This window comes from Heterocephalus glaber, unplaced genomic scaffold (assembly GCF_053883595.1).
Source record: "Heterocephalus glaber isolate CG9 unplaced genomic scaffold, H.glaber_assembly_v1.0 deba00001673, whole genome shotgun sequence".
Taxonomy (NCBI): Eukaryota; Metazoa; Chordata; class Mammalia; order Rodentia; family Bathyergidae; genus Heterocephalus; species Heterocephalus glaber.
In genome coordinates this window covers 20,611,372-20,623,317 of record NW_028258410.1, presented here as the reverse complement: position 1 = coordinate 20,623,317, position 11,946 = coordinate 20,611,372, and positions in this window count along the sequence as shown.

Genomic DNA, 11,946 nt, shown 5'->3' with positions numbered 1-11,946 from the left:
TTTAGTTATGAAACGATTTTTCCCCAAAATTAGGTAGAATGGCTCCTGACAGATCCCCCATTCTTTCTATTTGCTTGAAGTTGAATCATCATGCCCTGTGGTTCCATCTTCAGATATTTAGTTTGAGCTCCTTTGCAGCAGATTAAGAGGAGAGCAAGGAGATATAATCCAGTTACTACTAGCACAGCAATATAAAACCAGAAATGAGTCGCGATAATTAATGAGATTAAGCTGATCAAATATATCAGAAAATTTATCCCAATTTTGAATCTGGTCATCAAAATTAGCAGTCAGTTGGGACATAGATAAAACTTCTTTTTGGAGGGCTTCAAGATCCATAGTTATATTTTTGTACATTGCTCCTTATACATGCTTTTTAACATGTTCCCATGGGTGACAAGACCAATTATAAGGTAAAGGAGTAATGCAAAATGGAGTAATGTTAAAATGACATTTGAGGCCTTGTTGCAGCTGTGAGCTTTCAATCTGATCTCCCACCCAGAGAACAGTAGTCTCAAGCACACTTACTTGGGATTCTATAGAATGTTGTATTTTCCAGGCCTCATTAGCAGTCTTGGTCCAATTATCTATGAAATGAGCTGTTTGAACAGAGCAGGCCAAAGCCACAGAGGAAACAGTAATACCAAAGAGACAATGGCAGCAATGATAAGTCCCAGCATCCTCTTTGCTCTATGAACGAGACAATCAAGCAGAACTTGCAACAGATGAGCAGTAGGCATATATGACCATGGTTCAGTTAGATTAACAGGAACTCATACTCCTGCCATATAGTCTAGAATCATTAGAGTCTTATTTTGTATAGATCTGAGGGGAATACAATGACTCAAGGTGCATTTTTGCCAGGTAAAAGTACTAGCATCCCATTGTATATTCCCATACGTGAAAACATATGGGTTATAGATACATATGGAAGCTCAAACAGGCCAATAGTACTGTTAACAATATAGTATTGCCAGAGTCTGATTCTAAATAATTACCATTCCATAAGCTTCTGTCAATATAGGGAAAAATCAATTTCTGTAATGTTTTTTGGGCAGGCTCAAGTTTTCCATAATGTAAAAACTGAGGAGAAGGTATATTAAAACCTTCTTCTATCCAACTTATTTTCTTAGTAGAGGCAGATTTTTCAGTCACATTATCACAGTTAGTCCAGCTTAATTTATAACAGTCTGTATTATGTCCTTTCTTCCCATAAAATGTCCCTGTGGTCCCCAGTCAATAAATTCATATGGTCCCAATTTTCCATATCTTCTGGACTGGCCCCTACATATATCCCATGGCAGAGGTGCATCTTTATGAAATCCATTCCATGTAACATGAGCCTGACAAATTGGATATTTGGGTAGGAAGGAATCTATTTGTTCTCCAGCCATGTGAGTGGACCCCAGAGTTAACATAACAAAGTTTTCAGGGGTATAGGCCAACCAGGTCTGAGATGAGACTGTGGCTATTATAATAAGGCCCAGCATCCTTTTAGTCCTATGGACTAAGTGATCCACTAAGGTATGTAACAAATAAGATAGAGGGGAGTAGGCTGGGCTGGGGGTTTAGCTCAGTGGCACCATGCCTGCCTTGCAACTCCAAGGTCCTGAGTTCGATCCTTAGTACCAAAAAAAAAAAAAAAAAGATATAGGAGAGTAGGCCGGTATCTCAGTTAGATTAACTGGTATCCAAATTCTAGGCATTCTGCCCATAACCAGTAGTGTCTGACCAGAAACTTCTCTGGTTTTTACACAGAGACTAAGTACATAGTTACTATAATCAAAGGAGTTTTTTCTCTAGGTTACTGTGCCATAAAGAAAAGCATAAGGATTATAGATACAAATACCAGTTTGAACATTTTTGTATAACTTCAAACATAGGATCTTTCTTTCCTATGCTGAGATCAAATCTCTACCAGTCCATACTTTACTCAGATGAAAGGCAGTCCAAACTTCCTGGATGGCAGCCACCTGTTAAGACACAACCATACCTTTTCCTCATGTTAGTAATGGTATTGAGCCATTTTACCTTTTAGTTAGGACATCCTTTACAGCACTCATGTCTAGGGCGTGTCTGTAGATTTGTCCTTGTGCCAATGGAGTTCTGATGGAGTATATGTACTTTCCACAAGTGGGTTTAAAAAATTTAAGTAAATATTCTCTTTTTTTTTTTTTTTTGGTACTGGGGATCAAACTCAGGACCTTGAGCTTGCAAGGCAGGCGGAACCACTGAGCTAAATCCCCAGCCCTTTTTTTTTTTTTGTACTGGAGTTTGAACTTGGAACCTTGTGAGGCTAAAAATTTAAAATGAGAGTAACAGGATCTAACTGAGCTTGTGGAGGTAGCTTTACTTCCCCTTTCGGTTTTAGAAGTTGCGCTTTAAAGTTTGGTAGGCACGTTTGACAATTGTCCTTAGGGTTATATGGTATAAAGCTCTAATATTTTAGTCTTTAAAATGATATATTTGGGATAAAAGAGCTGTGTGTATTTGTTTAGAATCACCAGCAACCAAATTGATTTTAATCTTGTAAGTTATTGGGTCTGCGCGTGGCTGCTGGCATCTTAGGTCTTTTAGCCTGGGCCCCACCTTCACCAGGCCCACTGCCAGGAACTTGGGGGAGCCTCATTATTTCCCAGATTGGAATTAGTGTAAGTTCCAGAAATGTTAGAGTTATTACCTTGGCTTGCAGACATACATTGTCTGCAAAGATGTCCCATTTTACCACAATTAAAACATTTAACAGTTTTAGCATTATTATTTTTACCTCGTTTTGCAAGAGCCAGCATAGCTTCACATTTCTGAACCAATATTCTGACAAGCTTTAATGTAACTGTTTAAATACCTAGTAGATTGCAAGGTAGCCAGAGCCTGTTTACAGTCTTGGTTAGCGCTGTCATAAGTTAGTTGGAGAACAAGTATGTTTGATGCTTGAGCACAAGGAATTTGTCTGTGCATGGCTTGCTGTAGTTGGTCCACAAACTATGTGTAAGGTTCTCTTGTCCCTTGTAAGATATTAAGAAAATACTGGAGGGCCGGGGGTTTAGCTCAGTGGTTCCACCGCCTGCCTTGAAAGCACCAGGTCCTGAGTTCTATCTCTGGTACAAAAAAAAAAAAAAGAAAAAAGACTGGACAAGAGCTCTGTCCTCAGGCACACTAAGCCAAGCTCTTTTCATTATATGCCCTATTTGTCCAAAAGTCTCAGTGGTATCTTGCAACTGTTGGGCTATGTTTGCAAATTATCCTGTTCCCAGTAACATTTCCACAGTTTTATTAGCCCTATCGCCCTGTCTGTTTCTATCAGCCCGATCCCAAGCTTGCTCTTATAATTGAACATTAAAATATAAGTATTGACTAGGAGGTAGACAGGAGTGGGTAAGGTGTCTCACATTGTTAGGTGTTAAGTTATAAATCTCTACAATAGAATCTAAGATCCCCAAAGTAAATAGCCCTTGGGCTCCACTATTCATTACACTCTGTTTAAGTCCTTTAATAAGGAATTAAAGTCAAAGGCTTGATGTTTTGCTATTAGTTGATTCTGTCTTTTTGTTTTTGTACCAAGGATTGAACTCTGGTCCTTACACTTTCGGGCAGGCAGTGGAACCACTGAGCTAAATCCCCAGCCCTGGCTGATTCTGATTAGCTGGGTCAGGTCTATAGATCCCTGGAAAGCAGCAAGGTCCAAGGATTTCTCCCTGCCTTGCTGCTCCTTCATCTGCTGCCTGATAGCTAGACATGGAAGTCGAGGAGCGAGGAGTGTTTCTGACCTGTATGGCCTGAAGGAACCCGCCCTGGAATTTCTTCATCAGCTGTATCTGCCATTAGTTCTTCCCCGAGGGAACTCTTAAGAGTTTTTATCTTTTAATGTATTGATCCTTATTTTTTTTTTTTTTGCAGTACTGGGGATCCAACTCAGGACCTTGCACTTGTGAGGCAGGCGTGGTGCCACTGAGCTAAATCCCCGGCCCCAAATCCTTTTTCATGTTGTAACTTTTGACTCCTTTTTCTATCTGATCTTTCTTTTTCTCTATCATTATCCTCCCTGATTTGCTCTAACATTGGTGCTTTAGATGGCACAATGTTTTTTTGTTTTGTTTTTTTTTGGTACCAGGGATCAAACTCAGGTCCTTGGGCTTGCGCAGCAGGCAGGAAACCACTGAGCTAAATCCCTGGCCCCAGATGGCACAATGTTTAAGGGTCTCAAAAATAGATTTTACTAGTCCCCAAGAGGAAAACATTGCTGGTGATATTGTTTCACCCCTGCCATGAGCTCTTTTTAAACTGTCCCCAATCCTATCCCACTCTTCTAAATTGAAGGTTCCTGCCTGTGGAAACCAAGGATTGACTCTAACAATCTCACACACCATTTTAGTTAGGGTGCCAGCACTAACCTGAGCTCTGGCCTGTTTAAGCAGTTTATGCAAGAGTTGGATGTAATTTTGCTGCTCTATAGACTGGTTCTTCCCCGTTATTCCAGCTACAGAAACTTTCTGTGGCACCAAGTGCTTTACCTTTCACTTATGCCTTCCGAACTCGTTCTGCAGTCTTCTTGCCGCCTTATTCACCACGAGTGCCATGGATCTTTCCTTCCACTTGAGTGGAATCTTCCCTCTCAGGCCCAAGTGCTCCCAGGTGTGGGTGCCAAATATTGGAGGGCGACCAATCTTCTGACTGCCTAGAGAGGGGGATGGTTAGAGTAAAAGAAAGAAAAACAATAGAGACTTGCGTAATTACATAGTACCCGGCGGGTTGGGAGGTCAATGCCTCAGAGTGGGCAAAGACTCGCTGTGCTCACCACTATTTATTGGGTGTACACAATAATTGGAGGGAGCATCAGTTGACTTAGAGGGTGGTGGTACTCCTGTGTAGATGAGGATCTTAGGTTGATGAGGATTTTATGTTGATGAGGGTGGTAAGGAGAACATTCTTACAATAGTAGGTGGGACCAGATAGCAGGTTAATAAAGATGTCCTTCCCTCAAGTAAAATGTTTCTTTATTTTTTTTTGGTACCAGGGCTCAAACTCGGGACCTTGAGGTTGCAAGGCAGGCAGAGAAACCACTGAGCTAAATCCCTGGCACTCTCTTTTTTTTAATTACCAGCCTGTTCTTGAAGAACTAGAATGTCTTGTTTTTGTTTTGAGACAGGGCCTCGCTTTGTAATTAAGACTGGCCTTAAACTCACTATTTAGTCCAAGCTGGCCTCAAACTCACAGCAATCCTCCTGCCTCAGCCTCCTGAGTGCTGGGATTATAGGTGTGCACAACCATACTCAGCTTCCAGGATGTCTTTAGCTGATGTACTCTTTTTTTTGGTTCTGGGGATTGAACCCAGGACCTTGTGCTTGTGAGGCAGGCTCGGTGCCACTGAGCTAAATCCCTGGCATAATCTTTTTCTTTTTGTTTTTGCAGCTGATGTACTCTTGGTTTTGAGCATCACAGTATCATGGGACCATTGATTGAGGCCTCAACTTTTGACTGGAGGCAAAGCAGTTATGTTTCTCTATGCCATAGCCAGCTATTGGGCAAGATGACATTGGGCCTTAGACAGTTATAGTCCTACTTTAATTATGAAATGATTTTTCTCCACAAATTTATGTAGAATGTCTCCCGACACTCCGGGCTGGCCTTGAAATCACTGGCCTCAGCCTCCAGAGTGCTAGGATGGCACATGCCACCATGTCCAGCTCCAGTACCATATTTAAAATCATGGACATTGATTTCCACACCTATGAACTGGTTTTGACCTTCCATTTAACAAGCATATAATGGTCTTATGAAGGTCCAGGACTGCCTTTCCAGTATTGACTTGGCCTGCTTCAAAAATGACCTTCACATTAGAATCAAATCTCCCACTGTCACCTCCAGCCATTGGGGATTCTTCCATTTTGAGACTGAGCTACTCTGATCCAAAACACTGTGTGGCTACAGAGTGTCCCTCCCTCCTCTCCCAGCCTCCTCTGTTCCCTCTGTGGCTCCAGGGCTGGTGAGATCATAAATTGGATATCACTGAGCTCATTTAGAAATGAGCTCTTTACATTTACATCTTTACATTTTCTCAATACAAGTACCTGTTAGAAAGTTGCTTTGTAAGCTGGGCATGGTGGCACACATCTGTAATCCTAGCTACTTAGGAGGCTGAGGCAGGAGGATCAAAAGTGGGAGGCCAGCCTGGTCTTGCTATGTAGTTCAGGCTGGCCGTGAGCTAGCTATGTAGTCCAGGCTGTCCTCAAACTCACAGCGATCCTCCTGCCTCAGCCTCCTGGGATTGTAGGTGTGCCACGACATCTGGCCATGGCCTGGAACTTTTTTTTTTCCTGGTACTGGGGATTGAACTCAGGATCTTGGGCTTGCCAGGCAGGCACAGTGCCTTTGAGCCACTTCCCCTGCCCTTGTGCCCTTGAACTTACTACTATGTCACTCAGCTGGCCTGGAAGTCACAATGATCCTCCTGCCTGAGCCTCCCAAGCGCTGGCATTACAGGCTTGCACCACCATGCCCAGCAGTTTGTTTGTTTTTCATTAAGGTTATTGGTCCATTTTAGGTATAAAATACAGTTACATTCATCATTGGGATCTTGTACCTTTACATGATGTATCTTGGTTCTTATTTTTTTCCCATTCCCCTGCCCTCCCTTCACCCCCTCCACCCTTCCCTATTTACAAAGACTTTGTTTCCATTTTTTTCTTTTCTCATATTTTTTTCTTTTCCCTTCTTTCTTTTCCCCTACCTCTCCCACTTCCCCTACTCCTTTAGACCTTTTCTTCCTGTTACACAATATCAATTATACATTTTGATCCTTATTTACATTTTTAGTTTTTCACACCAGAGAAACTATTTGGTATTTACAGATGTGTGTCCTATTTGTTTCACCAAAGAGTATGGCCTCAATGTGCACCCACTTACCTATAAATATCTCTAGTTTCTCATTCTTTTTTTTTTTTTTTTGTACTGGGGATTGAACTCAGGTCCTTGCACTTGCGCAGCAGGCAGCGAAACCACTGAGCTAAATCCCTGGCCCTAGTTTCTCATTCTTTATGGCTGAGTAGTACTCCATTTTATAAAAAACCCACATCTTCTTTATCCAGTCTCCAGTTGGTGGGCATTTAGGCTGCTTCCAAGTTTTATCTGTTACAAACTGTGCCGCTATGAACATGGGTGCAAATATATCGCTGTGGTATAATTCTTTTGGGAAGATACCCAGCAGAGGAATAGCTGGGTCAAATGGGATCTCTAATCCTAGTTTTTTGAGGTATCTCCATATTGATTTCCACAGTGGTTGTACCAGTCTGCACTCCCACCAACAATGGAGAAGGGTTCCTTTCTCCCCACAACCCTGCCAGCATTTGTTATTGGTTGATTTCTTGATAGCAGCCATTTTTTCTGGGGTGAGGTGGAATCTCAGTGTTGTTTTCATCTGCATCTCTTGAATGACCAGTGATGCTGAACATTTTTGTTGCTTTTACTTCTTTGTCTGGGAAATGTCTTTTCATTTCAGATGCCCATTTTTGAATTGGGTCTTTATATTTGGGGGTTTGATTTTTTTGAGTTCTTTATATATTCTAGATAGTAGTCCTTTGCCTGAGGAACAGCTGGTAAAAATTTTTTCCCACATTGTAGGTTGTGTCTTCACACTCTTGGTGGTTTCTCTTGCTGTGCAGAAGCTTTTTAATAAGAAGAGATCCCACTTGTTGATTGTTTGTGCTAGTTAATGGGCAACTGAAGTTTTGTTTATAAAATCTTTTCCTACACCAATGTCTTCAAGAGTTCTACCTAACCTTTGCTCCAGCTGGTTCAGTGTTTCTGTTTTAATGTTTAGATCTTTAATCCATTTTGATTTTAGTTTAGTGCATGGTGAAAGATAGGGGTCTAGTTTTAATCTTTGGCAAGTTGAAATCCAGTTTTTCCAGCACCATTTATTAAAGAGGCTATTTTTCCTCCAGTGAGGATGGTTGGCTCCTTTGTCAAAGATGAGGTAGTTATTTCTGCATCTTCTAATCTATTCCACTGATCCTTGGGTCTGTTTCTTTGCCAGTACCGTGCTGTTTTTATCACAGTGGCTTTGTAGTATAGTATGAAGTTGTTGGGCTGGGGATTTAGCTCAGTGATTCCACCACCTGTCTTGAAAGTGGAAGGTTCTGAGTTCAATCCTGGGTACCAAAAAAAAAAGTTGTGATACCCCCTGCTATATCTCTGTTGCTTAGAATTGCTATTTGCTAGGTCTGTTCTGATTCCAAATGAATTTTTGGATTGTTTTCTCTAGTTCTGTGAAATATACTGTTGGGATTTAAATCAGGATTGCATTGAATCTGTATAGCAGTTTTGGAAGTATGGCCATTTTCACTATATTGGTTCTTCCTACCCAGGAAAAAGGGATGTCTTTCCATTTTCTTATATCCTCTTCAATCTCTTTTTTCAGGGTATTGTAGTTCTCAATGTAGAGGTCTTTTGCTTCCTTTGTTAGATTGATTCCTAGATATTTCTTTAATTCTTTTTTTTTAATTTTGGTACCAGGGATCGAACTCTGGTCCTTGCGTTTGCGCAGCAGGCGGCGAAACCACTGAGCTAAATCCCTGGCTTTATTTCATTTTTTTTGAAGCTATTGTGAAAGGGATTGTTTCCCTAATTTCTCTCTCAGTGAGTCTGTTATTTGTGTACAAGAAGGCTATTGAAAAAAAAATTAGGGGTAGTTATTTTATTTGCAAAGTAAATTTCAAATCAAAACTAATTAAGAGAGACAAAGAAGGTCATTACATCCTTGTAAAGGGAACAATTCAAGAGGAAGAGATGACAATCATAAATATATAAGAGCCAAATACTAATGCCCCCAACTATACAAAACAAATATTAAGGGACATGAAAAACCAAATAAGCACTAATACAATTGTAGTGGGGGACCTCAATACCCCACTGTCACAAATAGACAGATCATCTAGACAAAAAATCAACAATAAGGGCCGGGGATTTAGCTCAGTGGTTTCGCCGCCTGTTGTGCAAGCACAAGGACCCAAGTTCGATCCCCGGTACCAAAAAAAAAAAAAAATCAACAATAAAATACTAAAAGTGAATCAAGCTTTTGAACAAATGGACCTAATAGATGTCTACAGAATGTTTCACCTCACAAAATACATTCTTTTCGGCTGCACACAGGTCATTCTCCAAAATAGACCATAAACTAGTACATAGAATATGTTTAAGTAAATGCAAAGGAATTGAAGTTATCCCCTGTAAATTATCAGACCATAGTGCAATTAAACTGGAGATCAATAGCATAAGAAACTGCAAGAACTTCACAAACACATGGAAATTGAATAACACTCTCCTGAACAACCAATGGTTCACAGAGGAAATTAAAGAAGAAATTAGACAGTTTTTACAAATAAATGATAATGCCAATATAACATACAGGAATTTATGGGACACAATGAAAGCAGTTCTACATGGGAAATTCATAGCAGTGAATGCTCACACTAGGAAAACAGAGAGAGCTCAAATAAACAACCTAATGGTGAATCTTAAGCTCCTAGAAAAAGAAGAGCAAGAGAAACCCAAAGCTCATACAAGGGAGGAAATTATAATGATCAGAGCAGAAATCAATGCAATGGAGACTAAGAGAATGAATCAACAAATCACAGAGTTAGTTTTTTGGAAGAATAAATAAAATTGATAAACCTTAGCCAACCTTATCAAAAAAAGGAAAGAAAAGGCTCAAATCCACACAATTAGGAATGAAAAAGGTAAAGTTACAACAGATCCAGCAGAAATTCAGAGGATCATCAATACGTAATTTGAGAGCCTGCACTCTAATAAAATGGAAAACACAGAAGAAATGGACAGATTTCTAGATACATATGAATTGAATGAAGAAGATATAAAAATTCTAAATACCCCAATTATAATCAGTGAAATTGAAATGTAATTAAAAATGTACCAACAAAGAAAAGCCCAGGTCCTGATGGCTTCATTGCTGAATTCTACAAGACATTTAGAGAAGAACTATTGCCACTACTCTTTAAACTTTTCAATGAAATTGAAAGGGAAGCAGTACTTCCAAATTCATTCCTGGAAGCAAGTGTTACTTTGATTCCAAAACCAGGGAAAAGCCCAACCTAAAAAGAGAACAACAGGCCAATCTCCCTAATGAACATAGATGCAAAAATCCTCAATAAGATACTGGCAAATAGAATGCAGAGGGTCATCAAGAAGATCATACACCCTGACCAAGTTGGATTTATCCCAGGTATGCAAGGATGGTTCAACATATGTAAATCAATAAATGTAATACACTATATTAACAGAGTAGAGGACAAAACCATATGATCATCTCAATAGATGCAGAAAAAGCGTTCGACAAAATTCAACACCAATTCATGATAAAAACCCTGCAGAAAATTGGAATAGATGGTCTTTATCTCAACTTGATAAAGGCTATCTATGAAAAACCAACAGCCAGCCTCATACTAAATGGTCAAAAACTGAAAACCTTCACACTAAAATCAGGAACAAAACAAGGTTCTCCACTATCCCCACTTCTGTTCAATATAGTTTTGGAAACATTAGCCACAGCAATTAGACAAGAGAAAGAAATAAAAGCAATAAAGATAGGAAAGGAAGAAGTTAAACTGTCATTATTTGCTGACAATATGATATTCTACATAGAAGACCCAAATAATTCTGCCAAAAAACTTCTAGACTTAGGTGACAGAGTCAGTGGAGTAGCTGGATACAAGGTAAACACTCAAAAATCTATAGCCTTCTTGTTTTGTTTTTCTGAGACAGGGTCTCAATATATAGTCCAGGCTGGCCTTGAAGTCACTATATTGCCCAGGCTGGCCTTGAACGCCAGTCCTGCCTCAGCCTCCTGTGTGCTACAGGTGTGTGTCACCATGCCTGGGTCTACCATTATATTTTAAAGTTTGATTTTCATATCTCTAAAGAAGATATGAAAATTATTTTTTGAAAATTATTGGTTTTACATTTGCATTGGCTATAATGATCATTCAAAAAAAAAAAAAGAGCTTTAGAGGTCTGGGCATGGTGGTGCATACCTATAATCCTAGCACTCTTGAGGTTGAGGTAGAAGGATTGCCATGATTTGATTCCATTGTGAAAGGTCAAACAAACAAAGAAACAAAAACCCAGATTTACTGAGATAGCATTTACACATGTGAAAATTTTTTTTTTTTTTTTTTGGTACCAGGGATCAAACTTGAAAATCTTTTTAAAAAAAATTTTGTAGGCAGGGTCTCACTATGCAGTTTAGGCTGCCTTGAACTCATGATGTAGCCCAGGCTGGCCTCCAACTCTAGATCCTCCCAAGTAGCTGGAATTACAGTTATGTGCCACTGTACCTGGCTAAAATTAACCTTTTAGGAGTGCATACTTCACTGTTTTTTAAAGCATATTCAGAGTTGCACAATCATCACTAGAATCTCATTTTAGAATGTTTTTAGAGAAAAGATTAGAAAATCTGTTTTCTCTTTTTGTTGTTATTTTTGTTTTGTTTTGTTTTTTGGTACTGGGGATTGAACTCAGGTCCTTGCGCTTGCGCAGCAGGCGGTGAAACCGCTGAGCTAAATCCCCGGCAAATTGTTGTTATTTTTGAAACAGGGTCTCACTGTGTAGTGCAGGCTGTCCTTGAATTCATGTCAGGGCCAGTGGGCTGAAAGGAGGCCCAGTCAGGCGAGGTTTTCAAAGAAAGAACATGTGTGGAGTAGACATCAGGGGAGCTGGAACCAAGCTATAATTTCCATCACAGAACTTATAGTTCTTTATCAGCTTAGCTAAGACATAGTAAGACAAAACATTTTGGGCAACCTTCCATAGCTGTGTGATATTTGAGTGGTCGCCTATGCTGATTCATTATTATAACAAACTCCATTGTGCGCCTGTGCTAAATGACAGAGTTGTGTCCTCAGGTGTCCTCAAGTGCCCTCAGACACCCCGGCT